Source organism: Mytilus trossulus, chromosome 3, assembly GCF_036588685.1.
Source record: "Mytilus trossulus isolate FHL-02 chromosome 3, PNRI_Mtr1.1.1.hap1, whole genome shotgun sequence".
NCBI lineage: Eukaryota > Metazoa > Mollusca > Bivalvia > Mytilida > Mytilidae > Mytilus > Mytilus trossulus.
Window position 1 is genome coordinate 9,533,660 of NC_086375.1, and position 9,167 is coordinate 9,542,826.

The following is a 9,167-nucleotide window of genomic DNA, read 5'->3' on the forward strand; positions in this document are numbered from 1 at the left end:
CGTTTTTGACTTTTGCATGTCTTGCCGCCTTGTATAAAAAATAATTGAGTTTTCTTTCTAAGAAAAGTTTTAACATTTCTATTCAACAATCTCTACATAGCTTTAATATGTTAAATCTGTGTCATCCCGACTCAAAATTTTTTTTTTATTCAAATAAAATTTGGATGTTTCTATATTAAAATCTTAACTCAGGGCCGAACATGAAAAGGCCGAAAATACCTATTGCAAAAAGATACAAATAAGAACCAAAATCGTACTGTCACACGCAATATCGATGGTGTTATTGCAAAAAAGATTTTTAATACATATAAATTGTAAGTATTTGGAAAATCAAATATACAGACTCTGAAGACATTCTATTTATCAACGATTTAATCATAATTTTGACTAATTAATAATACATACATTACATAGGGAACGATATGTTGTAACTTGTAAGTTGTAGGTGAAAAATGAAATTTTATTTGGAAGGTCAGCATGTTTTATCTGGTTTTATCAAACTATATATGTAATAGATATTGATATATTACTGTTTTGAGAAGTCATGTAAGTCTTTAGGTTTGAGCCACTCTAAAATCTAACTGAAATTTCTTCAAACTCTTTAGATCTCTACACATAAAATAATCATAATTCAAGGGAAATAACTCCTTTAAAAATGTATATATATATATTAGAAGACTATTATAGGAGACATCTGATATAGGGGGTCTCATTGGGAGTGCCAATCCCAGATCCCGCTTACTATTTTGTAACATTCCCATTTCCCGCTTACACTATGCATGACTATGTTCGTAAGCAATTCTCATTTTTTTTGGTCATTCTTGTTTAAATATGTATTGGCTTATAATTTCTTTTGTGGAATGATTCTGTTGAGAATTTCTTTTTTAATTCATCTTTGTCAATAAATATAGGTATGGCTTACAGCAAATAAACTTCTAATAAAATATGACTTCAGATAAGAAAATTCTAAGTATGCTTGAAAAGTTGACTTTGTTATTTTATATTTCATTGAATCATTTCAGGTTTAAATGAAGAAAACATAATACTAGCAGTATGTGGCCCTTAATTATGACCTTTGTGAGGACAAATGCTGTGTATATGACTTTCCCAGTGGCACTTGTAGTTGGTTTTGTTGGATATAATTTTGAAGCTGTTATTGGAAGAACCGAATCACCATGGAAAACAAAAAGTATTCAGGAAGAGCGGGATGAAAGACAGTTTAAAGAATTGAAGGAACATAGTCCTATTGATGTACCAAGTTTAAAGTCTAAAATGGATATACCAAAAACAGTTTTGAATAGAAATGACAAAAGTCAACTGAATCACTGAACAATAGCAATAAAATTTTTATGTTTTCAGATGTGTTTTTTTATTTGCAATATTTTCCAGCAATGTTTTGAAAGGATGAATTACTGCAACTTTTTAAATGATTAAAAAAAGGGCAGATTTTTTATACGATCCCTATATTGGTATCATGTTGTCAGCGTCAGTTGGATTCTTGTGCAGCTGTGGGATTCGAACTCACAACCTCAGTGTGGACATACTAGTGATACAGTTGTTCCATTGGACCACCTTGCCCCTCCTTTCTAATTTTCTGGTCTGAAGTTCAATGTTTCTTGCTTTTAAATATTCAAGTGTTCCTAATGAAGTTTAAATCACAAGATAATAATATGTATTCCAATGTGCAAACTGTTATTTATGTCATTGGTTTTCTAATGTTTATCCAGGGGCCTTTTATCAATTAACATGTCAAGGAACAGAAGTTCTCAAATATTTAGTTTTTTTTCTAACAGTATTTAGGGTTGATGATATTTGTTACAATAGGAACAGAAATTATGTTTTTTTTTACAAGAGTACACACTGAAATGTCTTGCTTGCTTTAATGACCATTGATTTTATGTTGATGGTCATAAATATAAACCTTCCTACAACTACAAGTGTCACATAACCTTTACAGGATCTAAGAAAATGATATAAAGGTCATATGAACTAAGCCAGAAATACATGAACACCTTAAAATGATTCCATACATTGAATAAACTTGAACTGCTGCTTATAGTATACAAGCAACAGACTTAAACTATGAAAACTTTATATTGACCTATCAATTATGAAAATGGGGTCAAGGTCATATAAACCCTAACAGACAGATATGTAAACCTTACATTCATTATATGGATCAAAGATAGTTTACCCGTTGCAAAAAGTATCTAATAAACAAACCTAAATAGAACAAGAGTGCACACACTGAAATGTCTCCTTCTTTACTAATCATTGATATTATGTTGAGTTCTAAATTGAAAATTGACTCCTAATAATAAAGCTTTATTACAACTGTCACATAAACCAAGAACACTAAACATTGACTTTTGAACCATGAAAATGAGGTCAAGGTCAGATGAATAATGCCAGGTAGGCATGTACACCTAACAATTTTTCCATACCATACAACAAATTAAATTGACTTATAGCTTAAAGTTTAAGAAAAACAGACCAAAACACAAAAGCTTAACACTGAGCAATGAAACGTTAAAAATGAGGTCACGGTCAAATAAAACCTGCGCGACTGACATGTAGATCATGAAATATTTCCATACACCAAATAAATTGACCTAATGCATATCAATTCATAGAGTATTAGAAAAAAAGGCCAAAACTCGAAAACTTAACTTTGACCATTGAACCATGAAAATGAGGTCAAGGTCATATGACACCTGCCAGGTAGACCTGTACACCTTACAATCATTCCATACACAAAATAAAGAAGACCTATTGCATACAGTATAAGAAAAACAGACCAAAACACAAAAACTTAACTATAACCATTGAACCATGAAAATGAGGTCAAGGTCAGATGACACCTTCCAGTTGGACATGTACACCTTACAGTGCTTCCATACACCAAATATACTAGACCTATTGCTTATAGTATCTCAGATATGGACTTGACCACTAAAACTTAACCTTGTTCACTGATCCATGAAATGAGGTCAAGGTCAAGTGAAAACTGTCTGACGGGCAAGGGGACCTTGCAAGGTACGCACATACCAAATATAGTTATCCTATTACTTATAATAAGAGAGAATTTAACATTACAAAAAATCTTAACTTTTTTTTCAAGTAGTCACTGAACCATGAAAATGAGGTCAAGGACATTGGACATGTGACTGACGGAAACTTTGTAACATGAGGCATCCATATACAAAGTATAAAGCATCCAGGTCTCCCACCTTCTAAAATATAAAGCTTTTAAGAAGTGAGCTAATATCACCAAGGAAAAATGAGGTATTTTTCCTTAGCAATATTTTTGAATAGTTTTGTATTGTAATAGAAAAATGTAGTTTATTTTATTTCATATGGTTTATTAGTTAATGTATGCGGGTTCTACTTTGTAAACTATTTTACATAAAATTATTGTTTAAATGTTCTATACATTTCAAGCGTAGGATACTTCAACCAATGTCAAATAAGCACTTTTATAAACTATTGATCTTGTCTGGACAATGAGACTGCAGCAGTTACCAAATTATATATATGTCTAGTAAAGTTATAAAGAGCATCTTAAAAGTTCGGACAACGGTCAAGCCACATCTGCAACTTTATTTGTGTATTATACATTTTGTCGATAACTCATAAATCATACATTCTTTTGTTTGTTACTTGCTAGGACATTCAGAACTTAGTATTTAAACTTATTAAGCCGCTATGAAATCAATAGCGAGTTTCTTGATATTCTAGGTGTCAGTCGATCCCGGCCTGCCTGGATATCGGCAGCAATGTTGCATATTCTTATACATGTATTTCTTGTGTTGTAAAATAAGAATGCTTTATCTATTCGAGAATAATTAATATACCATCATTGAACTTAGTGTTTTATTGACTTCTTGTGCGTTATATGAAGAAAACCAGACAATGAGATACCTATGCTCTACCATCACTATTCAGAGTTAGTTCCCCTACAAAATAATATGATAGGAACTGGGTCGCAGAATGTCAGCTAGTTCCCCCACTTATTGACATGCAATCCGGTCCGGTCATACTAACACCCCCGCCGACACTGGATCACTATCCCTATGTCAAGCTTTCTGTGACAAAAGTCGCAGGCTCGACAAAAACTAAACATTTACCAATGAACCATGAAAGAGGTGTCAAGGACCTGAGGACAAATAGATCTTCACCTTACAATCATTCCATTCACTAATTATAGTTGACCTACATTTATTGCTTATGGTTTAAGAAAAAAACCAAAACTCAAAACAGGTAAACTTCACTTAGAGCAACAAACGGTGAAAATAAGGTCAAGGTCAATTAAAAACTGCCAGACTTAGGTTTGCATTGTAAAATATTCCCAAAATTATAGTTAACCGTAACAATTGAATCATAAAAATGAGGTCAAGGTCAGATGACACCTGCCAGTTATACATGTTTATCATTCCATATACCAAATATAATAGACTTATTACTTGTAGTATCTGAAATATAGGCTTGACCACGAAAACTGAAAGCTGTTCACTGATCCATGAAATGAGGTTGAGGTAAAGTGAAAGTTGGCTGACAAACACAAGGTACAACTATACCAAATATAGTTATCATATAACTCATTATAAGAGAAATATCAACTTTACAAAAATTCTGAACTTTTTTTTCACATTTTCACTTATCAATGATAAGGCAGTCAAGGATTATTGGCAACTATGGCAGATGGAAACTTCATAACATAAGGCTAGTATTAGTATTCCAAGTATAATGCATATAGGTTTTCTCCCTTCCTAAATATTAAACTTTTTAGTAGTTAGTTAATGCTGCTACTAAATCACATTTCCCTTTCTTCAACAGAAGTGGCAGGCTCAGCAATAAACAAGTTTCCACAGGACCTTCAGTTAGGTGGAATGAATACACATTTGACAACCATGGAGGATGGGTTTTGCCCATTTTGAAGGCCATCTGGTGATATCTTGTTGGTTAAACATCCTTGTTTTTATTGGTGAAAAGTTGTGACATTCTGTCATTCCAAGATTTCCCCGTTCGATTTCATTTTACACTCAATCAGAATTCTATGCAATGGTTATATCATATGGATAATGTTACTTTCTGCAGGTTTTCTTCAGGATACAGCAAGAATAGCCTGGTCAACTTTTTAGCCGTGGTGTAGTGGTTAGTGCATCAGACTACTAACACACAGGTTCCTGGTTCGATTTACAGTCCAGTATGCAAATTCAGGGACTTTAGACTCTTCCTGGACACCATTTGCGAGTATGATGTTAAGTAAACTATGATAGTCCGTTGGAAGAAGACGATAAATGACTGACACGTGTTAAGAGAGAGCCATATCTCTTGCTTGTAAAAGAGACCCTTGTAGATTTTGAAAAACAGCAGGCTAATGCCACTACAAGGCAGAACTTGCACCTGCAAAGTGGAAAGGGATTAACATAAGTTGCAAAACTTGTTTCCCAATTAACTATAACAATAAATATGTTTAAACTGACTTTTTATATGGGAATCTACTGTGGATTCGTTATTATTCGTTGGATACCAATTTTCGTGGTTTTCGTGGGAACAGTTGAACCACGAATTAAAATGTTCAACAAATTACACATTTTCAATAGGATATGTATGCAGCGATTACTAAAACCATGAAATCAAATACCCACGAAAATGAAAGTTTTCCTCAATCCACGAAAATTGATACCCACGAAAATAAATGAATTCACAGTATTCAAAATTAGGCATGTGCATAGAAATATGTCACATTATACAACCTCTTCAATATCCACATTTAACACTACAACTTTGCAGGAACTCTCCTCTTGGCAATCATACCACATTTCCATTTAGTAAGCAGCATTAAATCAGATGAATAACTTATAATCCTTATTAAATGGTATATATTAAGTGAAAACAAATGAATATTAGTAACAATAAAATTTTATTTAAATTTTCACATAACAAACAATTTGATTTCTGTAATAAAGGTTTGGTAGTAAGCACACATATTGCACCTAACAAAAAAGTCAAAATAACAACAACATAAAAGATCAATTAATATTTGTTAATTTCCTCTTCAAGTAAATTTTAAGTCTAAATGAAAAAAAAGTTCCTATTTTACCATGTCAACCTGAAGACAGAATAAATAGGCTATAAGTATATTTGAAAAATCATTATCTTAACATTTAAGACTGTCTCTTTTTTTAAGGTGGAATCTAACATTACAGGGAGATAACTCTATAAAAGCCAGTTGAACATTTTAATCACAATTCTATTGTCAAGGATCAAAATAAGTTTGTATATTTTCAATGAATTTTTTTCTGATAAAAGGCTTGTTCAAGTTTTTTGAAATTTTTATTTTTTGTCAAAGGGTCAAAGTTAATATATTTTGTCCAAATTTTATAAAACTAAATGAGACAAATTAATTTGTTTGGTATCACCTTAAAAAATGGAACCATATGATTAAAAAAAAAAATGTATACAGCTTTATCAACTTGAAAAAGATTTAAACTAAGCTACAAAATAAGTTAATCTTAGAAAATAAACTTGAATTTAAATGCTAACTAAAAGGAAGACAGTAGCCAATATTAACCTCTTTCAAAACCTAATTTCTTCATTCATGAAACAAAGGCTTTGACTTTCTTTTGACGAGAGACATAATAATCTCATTTCCAGACACATATGGATATGAAATAAGATGATGTATCAACTATAAAGCTCGCTGAGATATATCTAAATGTTGACACAGGTGACCTCTCATTTTTGTAAAGTCAAACCACAGCATTTTTCTTATTACAGTATACATACACCAATATAACAAGAACAGTTAAAAAGATATAAGAAGATGTTTTAAGTATACAATAAAATACGGAAAAAAATGCAGCATTGCATGTCAGATTTCCAAAATAATAATTTAAATACCGGTAATTGGGCACTCGTTATCGGTATACGGATAATATAAACAAAAGTTGACACTTGAAATGTTTCAATGATGTTGAATTTAAATTTTTCCATAAAAAATATAAATTCTGAAAGTGATGTCATTGCCAAAACTTATACGTAACCACTTGAGTGTGAGGACGAGTTCAAGGCCATCTTGCAAATTTCACAATCTTATTTACATACTAGCTAGTGCAGTCAACCATTAAAGAGTTTAATCTATAAACAAGAAAAGTATACTTTACTGAGCTCTAGGTCGGAGTAAACATGTCAATAAATATACATGTATACATACAAATATAAAAAATATATCAGGCACTGAAATAAGATTGTCACATTTCACAACATCATGGATTTTCTTTGAAATAGATCATTATATTTAACCTATAATAAAAAATATAAAGAAAATAAAATACTGAAGACATAAAGAAATTAGAATACAGAAGACAAGATTTGTTCAAAAGTCTGCTAGACCATGGCATAGCAGAGGGAAGGTTCATCCGGATACCAAAAACACAAAAAATAGTTAATATATCTCATACCATATTAACACAAACAGACATTGGTTCGGTGCTTTTTAAAAGCAAATAACAATCATATGCACATATAATAATACAATAGCTTCATATATAAGTAAAACATTTCACAACATTGTCCATTTTTTTCGTACAACATTTTTCTTTAGAAAAATTTAAATAATCCAAGAAAACCAACAGGCAGACTATTTCAACCAGTTTTAAATAATCTACCACAATATCTATTGAGTATTTATAAAGGTAAAAAAAATGCAAATGCATATATGAACATGTCCATATCGGACTTTTTGGACAATATCTACTTGTACCAGGAATTCATGCGTAGCTAGGTTTGGAATGATCAGTGAAAGTTTTTAACTTGATACTATGACCTTTAAAGACTCATTATTGTTTTTTGAAATATTCTTTTACTTGCAATTTTAATATTTGATTTTTTTTATTAAAAGAACAGAAACCAAAAATCAGCACTTTTTTCATTTGTAGAGGGGCATAACTCTAGAACGGTAAAAGTGATGCCACCCAAATTCAACCTTGACCTGTGTTTTACAGTGATAAGCATTGTGTTTAAGTTTTATTACATTTGGTTTTGGCAAACTAAAGTTAAAGAATGGAAACCAATTTTGGGATGTATGTACAGCCGGGCAAGGGTTTAACTTAATGCCCCCTAAGGTGGGGGTGTAAGAAATATTAAAAAATCTGTTTGTGCTCTTTTTTGTAATTGGCTATTCTCTGCACAAAAAGACAACTGCATGGCATGCCAATGATATGTGAAAATAAAAATCAGATAGTGTAACTTCCTGATAATAACTTACATTAATTAATGAACACACATACCACTTGCATAGCAATATTCTTTAAGGTATTCTTTATATCATAAATACACCAGATATCTTTCTGTGTTTACTGAGTGATAACTGAAAAGTTAACATTGTAAAAGAGGTTACAAAAATCAAATTTCAGATCTTTTGGAAATAAATAGTCAAATGTTTTGTTATTTTTCTTTTTTAATTATAGTCTTAAGGAGAGCAATCTGACATGGAGAGAAAGGAAGGGGGAGGGTATTTTTATTCAGAAGTTTTAAATTAAGCTTTAAAAGTTACAAATCAAAGTAAAATCCAGGAGTGAACAGAAAAAACAACACAATTTTGGTTCATTGGACTTCAAAATACACATTAGCATAGTATTTAACATATGAATGCATATCACAAGAAAAAATGGCACCTATCTGTTCTGGTTTGTTGGTTTACTGGCATTTTTGAAATATTCAGTATATTTGTACATTGAAATTTCATGCATATCTTTTACAATCATAGAAATATTAGATCATCCATATTTTAATATTTACATTCACATTCAACAGCAATAATTTATATATAACACAAAAGAGAACAAGTAGCAAGGTATTTTCAGTAGATGTGGTTACGATTGAGTTATCTATTTGTAAAACATATTGGAAATCAAACTACTTTAGTTTATACAAATCATCAGTTGGGCTTACAATTTAAATCTATCACAAAAAAAGAAGGGCACTGAATACCAAAAACATAGCAAAGGCCATCTATGCCTGGAGTAACAAAAAACCTTAATATATATTGTAACATACAATTTTAAGTTTATAATCGGTAAAAAACTAAAAATGACTGCATTAACAAAACACGGAAACGTAAACAACTTAGTCTTTTTTTAAATATAGTACCATTATCACAT

The 9,167-nt window shown here is 31.2% G+C and overlaps 1 long non-coding RNA gene across 1 annotated transcript; it reads left to right on the forward strand.

The window, feature by feature from the left end:
* The first annotated feature begins 238 nt into the window (after positions 1-238).
* Positions 239-1,358, forward strand: LOC134709213 (uncharacterized). Its single transcript, XR_010105923.1, has 2 exons — positions 239-314; positions 1,023-1,358. It is a non-coding gene; the product is annotated as an uncharacterized LOC134709213 (long non-coding RNA).
* The last annotated feature ends 7,809 nt before the right edge of the window (positions 1,359-9,167 follow it).